The 18,756-nt window shown below is 46.0% G+C and overlaps 1 protein-coding gene across 3 annotated transcripts in view; it reads left to right on the top strand.

Annotated features, from left to right (window-relative positions):
- Positions 1–18,756, top strand: part of pcsk5b (proprotein convertase subtilisin/kexin type 5b) — a 280,532-nt gene that overhangs the window by 198,894 nt on the left and 62,882 nt on the right. The window lies entirely within an intron of this gene.

Below are 18,756 nucleotides of genomic sequence, written 5' to 3'. Positions count from 1 at the left end.
TACTCTGTGGCAATAAAGGCTGTGGTCTTGGGCACAGCTCTAGAGTCTGATGACTCAATAGGCACTTTCATATTTGGCACTTCTAGGTTTGGACCTTGGGCGAATTATGTTTGTGTGTGGCTCCCCGTGTTCATATTACATTGTTAAAACTGCTTTCATAAGAACATAACATATGAACTAGGAGCAGGAGTGTAGACCATTTGGCCCCTCGAGCCTGCTACGCCATTCAATAAGATCTTGGCTGATTTGATCTTGGACTCATCTCCACTTCCCTGCCTGCTCCCCATAACCCTCGACTCCCTTATCGCTCAAAAATCTGTCTAGCTCCACCTTAAATATATTCAATGACCCAGCCTCCACAGTTCTGGGTAGAGAATTCCAAAGATTCACAACCCTCTGAGAGAAGAAATACCTCCTCCATCTCTGTTTTAAATGAGTGACCCCTTATTCTGAAACTATGCCCCCAAGTTCTAGATTCCCCCACGAGGGAAAATATCCTTTCTGCATCTACCCTGTCAAGCCCCCTCAGAATCGTATGTTTCAATAAGATCACCTCATTCTTCTAAAATTCCAATGAGTATAGGCTCAGCCTATCTTCATAAGACAACCGCTTCATCTCAGGAATCAACCCAGTGAACTTCTCTGAACTGCCTCCAATGCTATATCCTTCCTTAAATAAGGAGACCAACACTGTATGCAGTACTCCAGGTGTGGTCTCACCAATCCTGTACAATTGTAGCAAGACTTCTGTACTTTTATACTCCAGCCCCTTTACAATAAAGGCCAACATTCCATTTGCCTTCCTGATTATTTTCTGTACCTGCATACTAACTTTTTGTGTTTCATGTACAAGGACCCCCAGGACTACTCTCAGTAGTGTATCTCCATTTAAATAATTTGCTTTTTTATTCTTTCTGCCAAAGTGGATAACCTCACATTTTCCCACATTATACTCCATCTGCTGAATTTTTCCCACTTACTTAACCTGTCTATATCCCTTTGCAGATTATTTGTTTCCTCTTCACAGCTTGCTTTCCCACCCATCTTTGTATCATCAGCAAATTTAGCTACATTACACTTGGTCCCTTCATCCAAGTCATTAATATTGATTGTACATAGTTGAGGCCCCAGCACTGATCCCTGTGGCATCCCAACAGTTACAGTTTGCCAACCTGAAAATGACCCATTTATCCTGACTCTCTGTTTTCGGTTAGTTAGCCAATCCTCTATCCTTGCTAATATATTACCCCAACCAGTGAGCTCTTATCTTGTGCAGTAACCTTTTATGTGGCACATTATCGAATGCCTCCTGGAAATCCAAATACACTAGATCTATTGGTTTCCCTTTATCCACCTGCTCGTTACATCCTCAAAGAACTCTAGCAAATTTGCCAAACATGATTTCCCTTTCATAAAACCATGCTGACTCGCTATGATTTTCTAAATGTCCTGCTACTACTTCCTTAGTAATGGACGTAAGCATTTTCTCAATGACAGATGGGAAAACTAACTGGTCTATAGTTTCCTGCTTTCTGTATGTCTCCTTTCTTGAATAGGGGCATTACATTTGCAGTTTTCCAATCTGCTGGGACCTCTCCAGAATCTAGGGAATTTTGGTAGATTACAACCAATGCATCCACTATCTCTGCAGCCACTTCTTTTAAGACCCTAAGATGCAAGCCATCAGGTCCAGGGGACTTGTCCACCTTTAGTCCCATTAGTTTGCCTAGTTCTTTTTCTCTCATGATAGCGATTGTTTTAAGTTTCCCCCCCTCCCTATAGCCCCTTGATTATTATTATTGGGATACTTTTAGTGTCTTGTACCATGAAGACCGATACAAAAATATTTGTTCAGAGTCTGTGCCATTTCCCTGTTTCCCATTATTAAATCCCCAGTCTCATCCTCCAAGGGGCCAATGTTTACTTTAGCTACTCTTTTCCTTTTTATATACCTGTAGAAACTCTAATTGTCTGTTTAATATGTCTTGCTAGTTTACTCTCGTAATCTATCTTCTCTCTTTTTTTTAGTCATCCTTTGCTGGTTTCTAAAAATTTCCCAATCCTCTGGCCTACCACTAATCTTGGCAACATTTATGCCTTTGCTTTCAATTTTTATCATCTTTAACTTCCTTAGTTAGCCACGGATGGTTCATCCTTCTCTTAGTCTTTCTTTCTCACTGGCATATATCTTTGCTGTGAGTTATGAAATATCTCCTTCAACGTCTGCCTCTACTTATCGACTGCCTTGCCATTTAATCTATTTTCCCAGTCCACTTTAGCCAACTTTGTCTTCATACCTTTGTAATTGCCTTTATTTAAATTCAGGACACTAGTTTGAGACCCAAGTTTCTCAACCTCAAACTGAATTTGAAATTATAACATGCTATGATCACTCTTCCCCAGAGGATCCTTTTACTATGAGATCATTAATTAATCCAGTCTCATTACACATTACCAGACCTAAAATAGCCTGCTCCCTGGTTGGTTCCACGATGTATTGTTCTAAGAAACCATCCCGAATACACTCTATGAACTCGGCCTCAAGGCTACATTTGCCAATTTGATTTGTCCAATTTGTGAAGATTAAAATTGCCCATGATTATTGCAGTACCTTTCTTACAAGCCCCCATTATTAATTTATACTTTGTAGCTACTGTTAGGGGGCCTATCGACTACTCCCACCAGTGACTTCTTCCCCTTATTATTTCTTATCTCCACCCAAACTAATTCTTCATCTTGATCTTCTGAGCCAATATCATTTCTCACTACTGCACTGATCTCATCCTTTATTAACAGAGCTACCCCACCTCTTTTTCCTTTCTGCCTATCCTTCCGAAATGTCAAATACCTCCATATCGGATTATACCATTTATTTCTATTTGTGCTGTCAACGCATCTATCTTATGAATGTTGTGTGCATTCAGATAAAGAGCTTTTAATTTTGTATCTTTACCATTTTTCCTTACTCTCTGAATCTACTTTCTGGTGCACTTTTATCCTTATACGCTTTGTCCCTTCCTATCACACTCTGGTTATCACTATCCTGCACTATTGCCTTCTCCTTTCTCTCTGATTTTTAAAATTTCCCCTCATCTAACCCCTGCCCCCCCGCACTTCCCCCCTCCCCCCGCCACCCCACTAATTAGTTTAAAGCCCTATCTGCAGCCCTCATTTTTCAATTCGCCAGGACACTGGTCCCAGCATGGTTCAAGTGAAGCCCGTCCCAACCGAACAGCTCCCTCTTTTCCCAGTACTGGTGCCAGTGCCCCATGAATTGAAACCCATTTCTCCCACACCAATCTTTGAGCCACGCATCCAACTCTCTGATTTTATTTGCCCTATGCCAATTTGCTCGTGGCTCAGGTAGTAATCCAGAGATTAATACCTTTGTGGTTCTGCTTTTTAATTTAGCCCCTAGATGCTCTCACTCGCTCAGTAGAACGTCTTTCTTCATCCTACCTATGTTGATAGTACCGACGTGGACCACGACAACTGGATCTTTCCCTTCCCACTCCAAGTTGCTCTCCAGTCCAGAGGAGATGTCCTTAACCTTGGCACCAGGCAGGCAACACAGCCTTCAGGACTCACGCTCTCTGCTGCAGATGGCAGAATCATCAACTCATCATTTTCTTAGGTCTACAATTCTACTATGAGGATAAGGGAGCCTGTTTCGTTAATATAGAGGGGAACTGCGAATGATGCTGCTCCCTCATGAGCCGAGCTACAGAGCAGCAAATGTAAAAGCACATCATGAGATGGTGGCTTATAGAAAATGGGTTCAGTGACTGAAGTGCAAGCAATAGTGAGATTGGTGAAGAGCTTGATGCTCTGACATTTCACAGGATGACTGTGTTCCTTCATGCAGAACTTGACATTTTTATTCCAGCTGTGTCCTGGGAAACTGGTTTCCTCTTAGAGGCTGTGGTTTGACCCAGCCAGTAATGACTCTTGCTGTTGTAAAATTACGTTTTACAATGCAGCTGCTCCCATCTAAACACAGCTGGAAACACAAAAGCCCCCTAATAGCATGTGTTTTTTGAAAGAAGATTTTGTTCATAGTCACAATAATTCAGCATGTCCACCAGTGTTCCTTAGCAGCCAGAGCTGCAATTTCCTTATTAAAGCCACCAGGATGAATAACAACAAAGGTAGACTTGAAGCCAGTACATGCGACACAATGAGTTTGAAACCAAATGTGTTCCAGCTCATATTAGCAGTCTGGCTCAGATAGATGCCTAATAATTGTCTAGTTCACCTCCATTTCAGACTATGGAAGGATTACATTCCAACAACTTAATTCTCATTTTCCCATCTCCAAAATACTAATTGTAAATCACAACAATTAGTCATTTAAGTTATAGATACTTGGTTAAAAGGCTATAATATGCAGATTAGTTGATTTTTTTTTTCCCCCACCCTCTCTTTGCTGATGTATGTTGTTGTAACTTGTACTTTTGTACTTGAATTGCATTGGAAGTTGTGCTTTTTCATCTCATGTCATGTTGCACTTTTTCATTTATTCGCAGATAATCAAATTATGGCTAATGGCCATCCTGACTGTATCCTAGCACTTTTTGTTTTACACTTTTTTTTAAAAAAAGCATCCACGCATATATAAAATGTATGCACATACTCTATTAAATAATGGACAGTTGGAAAATTGATTGAGGTTACAAGTTTCTTTCATTGGTTTTGAAGCGCACTGGGTTCAAACCAACTTGAGACATACTTCTCTCCAGCCCACTCAACTAGCCATGAATATACATAACAAGACGTCCCTTCTAGGCTTGCCACCTTCATTTTCAAACTACCTTTATCCCCTTTAGCATCTACTTTATTTAAAATTTCCATTTTGATGTGTTTTTTTTAAAGCCTGTATTACAAATGAAAACGTCAGTGAATATCCTGCCAGGTTTGGAGAGGATGTTACGCTTGAGAACAATGTGCAACAAGTAGCATAATCTAGCAAACTGAAGTCTAACTTCTCTTTCACTATCTTTTTTGTTCGAACTGTATTTCTTGGTTTCTCCCTCCTTTCCATTTTCCTGATGGTTGTAATTCATGGTGTGGCATGGCTTCTAGATTCTCCTATTCCTCTGGTACCTTGCCAATTAGTACATTTTTAATATGTGAATATTGGCAGCTTAATCAACAGTAGGGTCATTGAAACCACGTCTGATCCCATGTCCATATATGCCAATCAGGCGGATGAATCTTAACATTCTTTTGGTTTCTTTTTCATCCTCCTTCTCTCCTCTCCCACCCTCAAGCAGTCATGCCATAGGGTGCAGAGTCAAAGATAGCATTATTACCACCACCTGGGCTGAGATCTGTCAACTGAGCAGTCTGTAGGCCTCTATTCCAAACTGATCAGTGCTTTTACCAACTGAGCCATCAGGTGAGCTACAAAACCAAATTGTCCTCATTTTATTTCATTTTACTCTCTCTTTCCCAACTCCATCCCCCACCGAGATGAAATTGTTCACACTGATAGCTTACTAATGCACCAATGCAACTAACTTGGGCCTACTAGAATTGATGACATCCATGAGATAATCCTTTCAGTGACTTTTCCTGTTGCTCTTTACAAGAAAAAAAATCATGTTTCCTTCCATTTATAGACACGTTGTAGTACAGGGTATTTATGATTAATTTACAAAGCTCGCAATCCATGGGGTAAGTCTCTTTCTTAACTGGTCTGTGAAATCTCATTCAGCTCTAGTCTATTGAGCAGTGCACATGGACAGTTGTATTTCAAACTAACTGAGAGGCTCTAATAGTCATAGTTTGAATAACTAGTGTCATATTGTGGATGAGTTTATTGCCCTTCAAAGGCAGCACTATTCTGCTTTTTTAAAAAAAATGTCAGGGGATGTGGGCGTCCCTGGCAAGGCCAGCATTTATTGCCCATCCCTAATTGCCCTTGAGAAGGTGGTGGTGAGCCACCATCTTGAACTGCTGCAGTCCTTGTGATGAAGGTACTCCCACAGTGCTGTTAGGGAGAGAGTTCCAGGATTTTGACCCAGCGACAATGAAGGAACGGCAACATATTTCCAAGTCAGGCTGGTGTGCAAACTTGGGAGGGGTACTTGTAGATGATGGTGTTCCCATGCACCTGCTGTCCTTGTCCTTATAGGTTGTAGAGGTTGCGTTTAAGAAGTCTTGGTGAGTTGCTGCAGTGCATCTTGTAGATGGTACACACTGCAGCCATGGTGTGCTGGTGGTGGAGATGGTGGATGGGGGAGCTAATGAAGCGGGCTGCTTTGTCGTAGATGGTGTCGAGCTTCTTGAGTGTTGCTGGAGCTGCACTCATCAAACTCCTGACTTGTGTCTTGTAGATGGTGGAAAGGCTTTGGGGAGTCAGGAGGTGAGACATTCCCTACAAAATACCCAGCCTCTGACCTGTTCTTCTTGCCACTGTAACTATGGCTGGTCCAGTTAAGTTTCTGGTCAATGGTGACCTCCAAGATGTTGATGGTGGGAAATTGGCGCTGGTAATGCCGTTGAATATCAAGGGGAGGTGTTTAGACTCTCTTGTGGGAGGAAGTTATTGCCTGGCACTTGTGTGGCGTGAATGTTAGTTGCTACTTACCAGCCCAAGCCGGAATGTTGTCCAGGTCATGCTGCATGCAGGCCCGCATTGCTTCATTATCTGAGGAATTGCAAATGGAACTGAACGCCGGTGAGCAGGTTATAAAATCTTGAAATTTACAGCATGGAAGGAGCCGTTTTGGCCCATCGCCGGTGGACCAAGAACTATCGAGCCTAATCCCACTTTCCAGCTCTTGGTCTGTTGCCCTATACGTTACGGCACTTCAAGTGCACATCCAAGTACTTTTAAAATGTGGTGAGGGTTTCTGCCTCTACCACTCTTTCAGGTGGTGAGTTCCAGATCCGCACCACCCACTGGGTGAAGAAATTTCCCCTCAAATCCCCTCTAAACCTTCTACCAATTACTTTAAATCTATGTCCCCTGGTTGTTGACCCCTCTGCTAAGGGAAATAGGTCCATCCTATCCACTCTATCTAGGCCCCTCATAATTTTATACACCTCAATAAGGTCTCCTCAGCCTCCTCTTTTGCAAAGAAAACAAACCCAGCCTGTCCAATCTTTCCTCACAGCTAAAATTCTCCAGTCCTGGCAACCACCTTGTAAATCTCTTCTGTACCCTCTCTAGTGTAATGACATATTTCCTGTAATGTAGTGACCAGAACTGCATGCAGTACTCTAGCTGTGGCCTAACTAGTGTTTTATACAGTTCGAGCATAACCTCCCTGCTCTTGTATTCTATGCCTCAGCTAATAAAGGCAAGTATTCCGTATGCCTTCTTAACCACCTTATCTACCTGGCCTGCTATCTTCAGGGATCTGTGGATATGCACTCCAATATCCTTTAGTTCTTCTACACTTCTCAGTGCCCTACCATTTAATGTGTATTCCTTGCCTTGTTATCCCTCCCTAAATGCATTACCTCACACTTCTCCGGATTGAATTCCATTTGCCACTGTTCTACACACCTGACCAGTTCATTGATATCTTCCTCCAGTCTACAGTTTTCTTTGTCATTATCAACCACACAGCCGATTTTAGTATCGTCTGCAAACTTCTTAATCATACCTCCTACATTCAAGTCTAAATCATTGATATATATACAATATTCAGGAAAGATGGGACAGAAAGGAAAAGGAGGTGGGGTAGCGTTGCTGGTTAAAGAGGAGATTAACACAATATTAAGGAAGGACATTAGCGTGGATGAGGTGGAATCTGTATGGGTAGAGATGCGGTTCACCAAAGGGCAAAAAACGCTAGTGGGAGTTGTGTACAGACCACCAAACAGTCATAGTGAGGTTGGGGATGGCATCAAACAGGAAATTAGGGATGCGTGCAATAAAGTTACAGCAGTTATCATGGGTGATTTTAATCTATATATAGATTGGGCTAACCAAACTGGTAGCAATACAGTGGAGGAGAATTTCCTGGAGTGAATAAGGGATGGTTTTCTAGACCAATATGTCAAGGAACCAACTAGAGAGTTGGCCATCCTAGACTGGGTGTTGGGTAATGGGTGGGAGAGGATTGATTAGCAAACTGGTTGTGCGAGGCCCCTTGAGGAAGAGTGACCATAATATGGTAGAATTCTTCATTTAAGATGGAGAGTGACACTGTTAATTCAGAGACTAAGGTCCTGAACTTAAAGAAAGGTAACTTCGACGGTATAAGACGTGAATTGGCTAGGATAGACAGGCGAATGATACTTAAAGGGTTGACGGTGGATAGGCAATGGCAGACATTTAAAGATCACATGGATGAACTTCAACAATTGTACATTCCTGTCTGGCGTAAAAATAAAACTGAGAGGGTGGCTCAACTGTGGCTTACAAGGGAAATTAGGGATAGTGTTAAATCCAAGGAAGAGGCATATAAATTGGCCAAAAAAAGCAGCAAATCTGAGGACTGGGAGAAATATAGAATTCAGCAGAGGAGGACAAAGGGTTTAATTAGGAGGGAGAAAATAGAATATGAGAGTAAGCTTGCAGGGAACATAAAAACTGACTGCAAAAGCTTCTATAGATATGTGAAGAGAAAAAGATTAGTGAAGACAAATGTAGGTCCTTTACAGTCAGAATCAGGTGAAGTCATAATGGGGAACAAAGAAACGGCAGACCAATTGAACAAATACTTTGGTTCTGTCTTCACTAAGGAAGACACAAATAACCTTCCAGAAATACTAGGGGAACGAGGGTCTAGCGAGAAGGAGGAACTGAAGGAAATCCTTATTAGTCAGGAAATTGTGTTAGGGGAAATTGATGGGATTGAAGGCCGATAAGTTCCCACGGCCTGATAGTCTGCTTCCCAGAGTACCTAACGAAGTGGCCCTAGAAATAGTGGATGCATTGGTGATCATTTTCCACATTCGATAGACTCTCGATCAGTTCCTATGGACTGGAGGGTAGCTAATGTAACCCCACTTTTTTAAAAAAAGGAGGGAGAGAGAAAACGGAATTATAAACCGGTCAACCTGACCTCGGTGGTGGGGAAAATATTGGAATCAATTATTAAAGATGAAATAGCAGCGCATTTGGAAAGCAGTGACAGGATCGGCCCAAGTCAGCATGGATTTATGAAAGGGAAATCATGCTGACAAATCTTCTAGATTTTTTTGAGGCTGTAACTAGTAGAGTGGATAAGGGGGAGCCTGTGGATGTGGTGTATTTAGAATTTCAAAAGGCTTTTGACAAGGTCCAACATAAGAGATTAGTGTGCAAAATTAAAGCACATGGTATTGGGGGTAATGTACTGATGTGGATAGAGAACTGATTGGCAGACAGGAAGCAGAGATTAGGAATAAATGGGTCCTTTTCAGAATGGCAGGCAGTAACTAGTGGGGTACCGCAAGGATCAGTGCTGGGACCCCAGCTATTTACTGTTGTGTATGGAGAAAGAGTCAGACTGAACACTGAGCTCAAAGTGAAGTGTGACAGTCGTTTATTGCAAGTCTCCAGAGTGCCTCTCCAACCTGTGAAGCCTCCTTAAATACCTGTGCTCCCAAGGGATATGAGATCCCTTGGAACTCCAGGGGATGAGCCCTCTGGTGGCTGTACAGAGTAAATACAAGTCCACATAGATAACAACACCCCCGCCCCAAAGTCAATAGTGTAACTATTTACAATGTGAGTCAATCTGGGGCCCTTCTTGCCCTGGTTGATCGCTTCGGTGTGAAAGCTGGTGTTGTTGAATCATTTGTTGTGCAGCTGGCCTTGCTGGGCTGCCTGGTGTGTTGGGTCCTGCTGGGCTGCTGTGGATGATGGGTTCTGCTTCTTGGTCAACCATGGTGCAGGTTGCCACTGGTGTGTATGTTGGGGGATCAAAAAAGGTAGGGTTCAAGGTGGGTTGCTCAGGATAGTCCGTAAATCTGAGTTTGATTTGGTCCAAGTGTTTCTGGTGAATGAGTCCAATTTGAAAGTTTGACCCGTAGCACTCTACTCCCCTCTTAGACCAGGACAGTGCCGGGAAGCCACTTGGGACCTTGTCCATAATTTAATACAAATACAGGATAATTGATTTCAATCTCGCATGACACATTTGCGCTATCATGGTATACACTTTGTTGAAGTCGCCTTCTCTCTACCTGTTCCTGTAGATCAGGGTGAACTAACGAGAGCCTTGTTATAAGTGCTCTTTTCATGAGCAGTTCAGCAGATGGGATCCCAGTGATTGAGTGGGGTCTTGTGTGGTAGCTAAGCAGGACTCGGGATAGGCGAGTCTGCAGTGAGCCTTCAGTTACCCTCTTCAAGCCTTGCTTGATGGTTTGCACTGCTCTCTTTGCCTGACCATTCGACGCTGGTTTAAACGGGGCAGATGTGACATGTTTGATCCCGTTACGGGTCATGAATTCTTTGAACTCAGCACTGGTAAAACATGGCCCGTTGTTGCTCACCAGGACATTGGGTAAGCCGTGAGTGGCAAACATGGCCTGCAGGCTTTCAGTAGTGGCAGCGGACGTGCTAGCTGACATTATTTCACATTCAATCCACTTGAAGTATGCGGCTACAACTACAAGGAACATTTTACCCAAGAACGGGCCTGCATAGTCGACGTGTACCCTAGATCATGGTTTGGAGGACCAAGACCATATACTTAGCGGCGCCTCCCTGGGTACATTGCTTAACTGCGAGCATGTATTACATCTGTGAACGCAGGACTCTAAGTCCGCATCGATACCGGGCCACCACACATGGGATCTGGCTGTCGCTTTCATCATTATGATGCCTGGGTGGGTACTGTGGAGGTCATTGATGAAGGTGTCTCTGCCCTTCTTGGGGACCACTACTCGATTGCCCCACAGATGGCAGTCTGCTTGTATAGACATTTCATCTTTACACCACTGGAACGGCTTTATCTTCCTGCATTTCCACTGGGACACTGGACTAGCCCCCGTGAAGCACATAGCTTTTGACTAGAGATTAAGGGCCCAAGTTTCCACATGATTTGCGCCTGATTTTTAGGAGCAACTGGTGGAGAACGGACTATCTTAGAAATCGCAATTCTCCACATTTTTTTTTCTGTAGTTCTAGTCAGGTAGAACAGTTCTACTTTGGAACAGAATTTTTTCTTCAAAAGGGGGCGTGTCCGGCCACTGACTCCTGATTTCAAAGTTTCCACAGTGAAAACGTACTCCAAACTAAAGTAGAATGGAGCAAGTGAAGATTTTTGTAGAACTGAAAAAACCTGTTCTACACATTAAAAAATCAGGCGCAGGTTACAAATTAGGAGTCCAGAACGAGGTGGGGGGGAAGGGAATTCATTAAATTCTACACAATCCTTATTTATACTTCTACAAATATTATACAAATAAATCCAACCTGAATAAACATTTATAAGCAAAGAAAAGATTAAATAAACGATCTTCCTACCTGTGTGAAAGTGCTTCAGGCACGGAGAATTCTGCAGTCAGCCTGAGGCGCCCGTTCTTTCCCGCGGGGGGAGGGGAGAGGAGGCGCCCGTTCTTTCCCGCGGGGGGGGGGGGGGGGAGTTGCCCGTTCTGCCCGCGGGGAGGGGAGAGGAGGCGCCCGTTCTTTCCCATGGGGGGGGGGGGAGAGGGGAGAGGAGGCGCCCGTTCTTTCCCATGGGGGGAGAGGGGAGAGGAGGCGCCCGTTCTTTCCCATGGGGGGGGAGGGGAGAGGAGGCGCCCGTTCTTTCCCGTGGGGGGGGGAGGCGCCCGTTCTTCCCGCTGGGGGGGGGAGCGGAGGGGAGAGGAGGTGCCCGTTCTTTCCCGCGGGGGGGGGGGGGAGGCACCCGTTCTGTCCGTGGGGGGGTATGAGGCGCCCGTTCTTCCCGCTGGGGGCAGGTAGGAGGTGCCCATTCTTCCCGCGGCGGGGGGGGGGGATGAGGGGAGAGGAGGCGCCCGTTCTTCCCGCGGGGGGGAGAGGAGGCGCCCGTTCTTCCCACGGGGGGGGTGGGGGGGAAGGAGACAGTGAGAAGGCTGCAAGTGCTGATGTGCTGATGGCAATGTGCTTTTATTAAAAAAAAAATTTCAAAAATTAAACAGCTACAAAGAACTACAAAAATGGCCGAGTGCCAATGTTTTTTTCACACTGAGCATGCGCGAACGCTCCAACATGCACGCGCAGCGTTGCCGGCAGGAAAAAAACTAATTTAAATAGTACCCGCCCCCTCCCACTTACAAAATCGGCGCGAGTGTAGGCTCCGCCCCCCTGGGCGCTGCGCCAGGCAGACAAGGAGCTGCAGAACGCTTCAGAATCACGATTTTTTTTTTAGGCGCCGTTTTTGGCGCGAAAAACGGGCGCCCAGCTCGGAGGGGCGCCCGTTTTTCATCGTGTGGAAACTTGGGCCCAATAAGGGGTCCTGGCTTGTCCAGGTTTTGATCTGCCGGGCAGTGACGGGTGATTGTTCACTCTCAAATGCTTCTATAACCATGGCTAGATCTGCAGGCTCCGCCATTTCCGCCCCCGTGGTGGGCAATGGCAGCCTACTGAGAGCATCAGCACAGTTTTCTGTGCCTGACCTGTGGCGGATAGCGTAGTTCTATGCGGACAATGTGAGCGCCCATCTCTGGACGCGGGCCGATGCACTGGTATTTATCCCTTTACTCTCTGAAAACAGGGATATAAGTGGCTTATGGTCGGTTTCCAATTCGAATTTTAGCCCAAACAGGTATTGATTCATTTTCTTTACCCCATAGACACATGCTAACGCTTCTTTTTCAATCATGCTGTAGGCTCTCTCAGCCTTAGACAGACTCCTGGATGCATAAGCAACCAGTTGCAGTTTCCCCAAATAATTAGCTTGTTGCAATACACACCCGACGCCATATGACGACGCATCACATGCTAGTACCAAACGCTTACATGGATCATACAGCACAAGCAATTTGTTTGAGCATAACAATTTTCTTGCTTTTATAAAGGCATTTTCTTGGCTTTTGCCCCAAACCCATTAATCCCCTTTTCATAGTAAAACATGTAGTAGTTCTAGCAGTGTGCTGAGACCCGGTAAAAAGTTACCAAAGTAGTTCAAAAGTCCCAGAAAACGCCCGCAGCTCCGTCATGTTCTGTGGCCTCGGTGCGTTCTCGGTTGCCTCCGTCTTCGCGCTGGTGAGCCTGATGCCGTCTGCCACAATCCTCCTTCCCAAGAACGCCACTTCAGGTGCCAGGAAAATGCACTTTGAGCATTTTAACCTGAGCCCCATGCTGTTGAGTCGACTAAGAACCTCCTCCAGGTTCTGCAGATGCTCGACTGTATTCCGACCTGTGACCAAGATGTCGTCCTGAAAGACCACAGTGTGCGGGACCGACTTCAGCAAACTTTCGATGTTTCTCTGGAATATTGCCGCCGCTGATCGGATTCCAAACGGGCATCTGTTATAAACAAAAAGACCCATGTGCGTGTTGATGCAGGTGAGGGCCTTCGATGATTCCTCCAGTTCCTGCGTCATGTAGGCTGAATCAGATCCAGCTTCGTGAACGTCTTTCCTCTCGCCAGCGTTGCAAAGAGGTCATCGGCCTTTGGTAGTGGGTATTGGTCCTGCAGGGAGAAAAGATTGATAGTTACTTTGTAATCGCCATAGATTCTGACGGTGCCATCTCCCTTGAGGACTGGGGCAATAGGATTGGCCCACTTGCTGAACTCGCTCGGTGAAATGATGCCCTCTCTTTGCAGCCAGTCTAGTTCGATCTCTACCCTTTCTCTCATCATGTACAGTAGTGCTCTCGCTTTGTGATGGGTCGCGCCCCCGGAATTAGGTGGATCTGCACTTTTGCTCTTTGGAATTTCCGAATGCCTGGTTCAAACATCGAAGGAAATTTATTTAAGACCTGGGCACACGAAATGTCGTTAGCGATTGACAGTGCTCGGACGTCGTCCCAGTTCCAGCGTATCTTTCCCAGTCAGCTCCTGCCGAGCAGTGTTTGGACCATCGCCCGATACCACCCAGTGTGGTAGCTTGTGCACTGCTCCATCGTAGGAGACCTTTACGGTAGCACTACCAATTACAGGAATCAGTTCTTTCATGTAAGTTCTTAGTTTCGTGCGAACTGGAGTTAAGACTGGCCTTGAGGCCTTGTTGCACCACAACCTTTCGAAAGTCTCTTTGCCCATGATGGACTGGCTCGCGCCCGTGTCCAGTTCCATTGACAGCGGGCGTCCATTTCGTTGAACATTCAGCATTATCAGGGGACAATTCGTGGTGAATGTTTGCACCCCATGTACCTCTGCCCCCTCTATATCTGAGGCTCTGGTTCGTGGTGATCCTCCATACATCAGTCCTCCTTTACAACATGGTGGTTTGCAGGTTTAACAGGCTTTGCAGCTCGTCTGCACACTCGTTGAAGGTGTCCCATGGTTCCACAGCTCTTGCAAACGTACTCTTTGAAGCGGTATGAATGGAAACGATGATCACTCCTGCAGCGCCAACAAGGTGTTAATGGTCTTGCATTCATCACCCTTGATGGTGGACTCTGAATCATCTGCGGACGTGCAGCTGCAGATATGTGTGACCCGCCCTGTACGTTACGATTCGAAAACATCACCTTGTTCACAGTACTTGGAGCAGCACTTGTGTGCTGAGAGATTTACTTCGTATTGTCACTGGTGGCAATGAACACCTGGGCTATCGCTATGACCTTACTCAAGGTTGGGGTCTCTACAGTCAAAAGTTTGTGAAGTATGGTTTCATGGCCAATGCCAAGTACGAAAAAGTCTCTGAGCATGTTCTTCAAATGTCCTTCAAATTCGCAATGTCCTGCAAGGCGTCTTAGCTCGGCGACATAACTCGCCACTTCCTGGCCTTCAGACCTTTTGTAGGTGTAGAACCGGTACCTCGTCATCAGAATGCTTTCCTTCGGGTTCAAATGCTCTTGGACCAGTGTGCACAAATCGTCATACGATTTCTCTGTGGGTTTTGCTGGAGTGAGCAGATTCTTCATGAGGCCATACATTGGTGCCCCACAGATGGTGAGGAGGATCGCCCTTCGTTTGGCAGCGCTCTCTTCCCCATCTAGTTCGTTGGCCACGAAGTATTGGTCGAGTCGCTCCACAAAAGTTTCCCCATCATCTCCCTCTGAAAATTGTTCCACTATTCTCTGCATCTTTGGGTTCGCTATATGTATCTCGTCGCCAGTTGTTGTGTATGGAGAAAGAGTCAGACTGAACACTGAGCTGAAAGTGCAGTGTGACCTTAGTCTTTTATTGCAGGTCTCCAGAGTGTGTCTCCAACCTGTGAAGCCTCCTTCAATACTTGGGATCCCTTGGGACTCCAGGGGATGAGCCCTCTGGTGGCTGTACAGAGTAAATACAAGACCACATATATAACATTTACAAAACGCATTAAGTTCCTTCGTCTAAATCATTAATGTAATATCTCCAAGTTTGCAGATGATACTAGGCTGGGTGGCAGTGTGAACTGTGAAGAGGATGCTAAGAGGCTGCAGGATGATTTGGACAGGTTACATGAGTGGGCAAATACATGGTAGATGCGGTATAATGTGGATAAATGTGTGGTTATCCACTTTGGTGGTAAAAACAGGAGGGCTAATTATTATCTGAATGGTGACAGATTGGTAAAGGGGGAAGTGCCACGAGACTTGGGTGTCATGGTGCATCAGTCATTGGAGGTTGGCATACAGGTGCAGCAGGCAGTAAAGAAAGCAAATGGCATGTTGGCCTTCACAGCGAGAGGATTTGAGTATAGGGGCAGGGAGGTCTTACTACAGTTGTACAGGGCTTTGGTAAGGCCACACCTTGAATATTGTGTACAGTTTTGGTCTCCTCATCTGAGGAAGAACATTCTTGCTATTGAGGGAGTGCAGCAAAGGTTCACCAGACTGATTGGTTCACCAGGATGACAGGACTGACATATGAAGAAAGACTGGATCGACTAGGCTTGTTTTCAATGGGATTTAGAAGAATGAGAGGAGAGCTCATAGAATCATATAAAATTCTGACGGGATTAGACAGGTTAGATGCAGGAAGAATGTTTCCGATGTTGGGGAAGTCCAGAACCAAGGGTCACAGTCTAAGGATAAGGGGTAAGCCATTTAGGACCGAGATGAGAAGAAACTTCTTCACTCCGAGTTGTGGGCATGTAGAATTCTCTACCACAGAAAGTTGTTGGGGCCAGTTCATTAGATATATTCAAAAGCGAGTTAGATGTGGCCCTCACTGCTAAAGGGATCAAGGGGTATGGAGATAAAGCAGGAATGAAGTACTGAAATGCATGATCAGCCATGATCATATTGAATGGTGGTTCAGGCTCGAAGGGCCGAATGGCCTACTCCTGCATCTATTTTCTATACCACAAAAAACAAGGGACCTAGTACTGAGCCCTGCAGAACCCCACTGAAAACAGCCTTCCAATCTCAAAAACACCCATCAATCATTACCCTTTGCTTCCTGCTTCTTGCTTGTTAGTGAATAAATGTCGCTTGGTAGCACTGTCGACGACACCTTCCATCACTTTGTTGATGATTGGCGGTAATTGGCCAGATTGGATTTGTCCTGCTTTTTTGTGGATTGGGCATAACTGGGCAGTTTTCCACATTGTCGGATAGATGCCAGTGTTGTAGCTGTACTGGAACAGCTTGGCTCGAGGCACAGCTACTTCTCTAAAAAGCAGAATTATCTGAGACTTTCAGAATACATATTTATGATTCTTTCAAAGTATTTTAAGGTTCAGTCCCACTAGAATTACAGTAGTGTCTGTCTGTAGGGGTTTCACTTGCCCACTTGCAGTAGCATCATCATCATAGGCAGTCCCTCGGAATCGAGGAGGACTTGCTTCCACTCCCAAAGTGAGTTCTTTGATGGCTGAACAGTCCGATACGGGAGCCACAGACCTTGTTACAGGTGGGACAGACATTTGTCGAGGGAAGAGGTCGGTAGGGCTGGTTTGCCACGTGCTTCTTCCGCTGCCTGCGCCTGGCCTCTTCATGCTCTTTGCGTTGAGCCTCAAACAGCTGCATGCCCTCCCAGATGGACTTTCTCCACCTCGGGCGGTCTGTGGCCAGGGACTGCCAGGTGTCAGTGGTGATGTCGCACTTTACCAGGGAGGCTTTGAGGGTGTCCTTATAACGGTTCCGCTGTCCTTCTTTGGCTCCTTTACCATGAAGGAGCTCCGCATAAAGCATTTGCTTTGGGAGTCTTGTATCTGGCATGAGTACTATGTGGCCTGTCCAGCGAAGCTGATCGAGTGTGGTCAGTGCTTCAATACTGGGGATGTTAGCCTGGTCAAGGACGCTGATGTTGGTGCACCTGTCCTCCCAGGAGATTTGCAGGATCTTGCGGAGATATCGTTGGTGATATATCTCCAGTGACTTGAGGTGCCTTCTGTACATCGTCCATGCCTCAGACCCATACAGGAGGGCGGGTATTACTGCAGCCCTGTAGATCATGAGTTTGGTGGTAAATTTGAGGGCCTGGTCTTCAAACACTCTTTTCCGCAGGCGGCCGAAGGCTGCGCTGGCGCACTGGAGGCGATGCTGAATCTCCGCATCACTGCCTGCTTTTGTTGATAAGAGGCTCCCAAGGTATGGGAAATGGTCCACGTTGTCCAGGGCCGCGCCGTGGATCTTGATGTCTGGGGGGCAGTGCTGTGCAGCGATGACAGGCTGGTGAAGGACCTTTGTCTTATGGATGCTAAGCGTAAGGTCCATGCTTTCATATGCCTCAGTGAATACATTGACGATATCCTGGAGTTCAGCCTCTGAATGTGCACAGACGCAGGCATCGTCTGCATACTGCAGCTCAACGACAGAGGTTGGGGTAATCTTGGACCTGGCCTGGAGGCGGCGTAGGTTAAACAGCTTCCCACTGGTTCTGTAGTTTAATTCCACTCCAGCGGGGAGCTTGTTGATTGTGAGGTGGAGCATGGCGGCAAGGAAGATTGAGAAGAGGGTTGGAGCGATAACGCAGCCCTGTTTGACCCCGGTCCAGACGTGGATTGGGTCTGTAATGGATCCATTGGTAAGGATCATGGCCTGCAGGTCATCGCGAAGCAGGCGAAGGATGTTGACAAACTTTTGGGGGCATCCGAAACAGGGTCTATGGAGCGTCCTTCTCTAATGGTTGACAGTGTCAAAGGACTTTGTAAGATCGAAAAAGGCCATGTATAAGGGCTGGCGCTGCTCCCTGCAACTGGCGCGCTGCAAAGATCATGTCTGTTGTGCCCCGTAGGGGACGAAATCCGCATTGTGATTCCAGGAGGAGCTCCTCGGCCACCGAGGAGAACTCGAGCGACAACTTTGTTCCCAGTGGCTGATAGCAGGGAGATTCCCCTGCAATTGCCGCAGTCGGACTTGTCCACCATTTTTAAAAAATGGTTACAATCACTGCATCTCTTGAGATCTCCCGGCATGCTCTCTTCCCTCCAGATGAGAGAGATGAGGTCATGTAACGGCGCCAACAGCGCCTCTCCGCCATATTTTAGCGCCTCAGCAGGGATTCCATCTGCACCCGTAGCCTTGTTATTCTTAAGCTGTTTTATGGCTTTGCCAACCTCGTGCAACGTTGGAGTTTCACTGAGTTGGTGGCGGGTCGCATGCTGCGGGATGGAATCGAGAACACTCGAGTCAAAGGCAGAGTCTTGATTGAGGAGATCTTCAAAGTGCTCCTACCATCGGGCCCTGACAGCTTCGGTGTTCTTGATGAGTGTTTCCCCGTTCTTGGCCATGAGTGTGGTGGGGCTTGGGAGTTTGGACCGTAGGTGGCCTTGACTGCAGTGAAAAATTCTTGCATATCATGG

The sequence above is a fragment of the Pristiophorus japonicus genome, chromosome 1, assembly GCF_044704955.1.
Source record: "Pristiophorus japonicus isolate sPriJap1 chromosome 1, sPriJap1.hap1, whole genome shotgun sequence".
NCBI classification, from domain to species: Eukaryota; Metazoa; Chordata; class Chondrichthyes; family Pristiophoridae; genus Pristiophorus; species Pristiophorus japonicus.
This window is presented reverse-complemented; position numbering and strand designations above follow the sequence as displayed.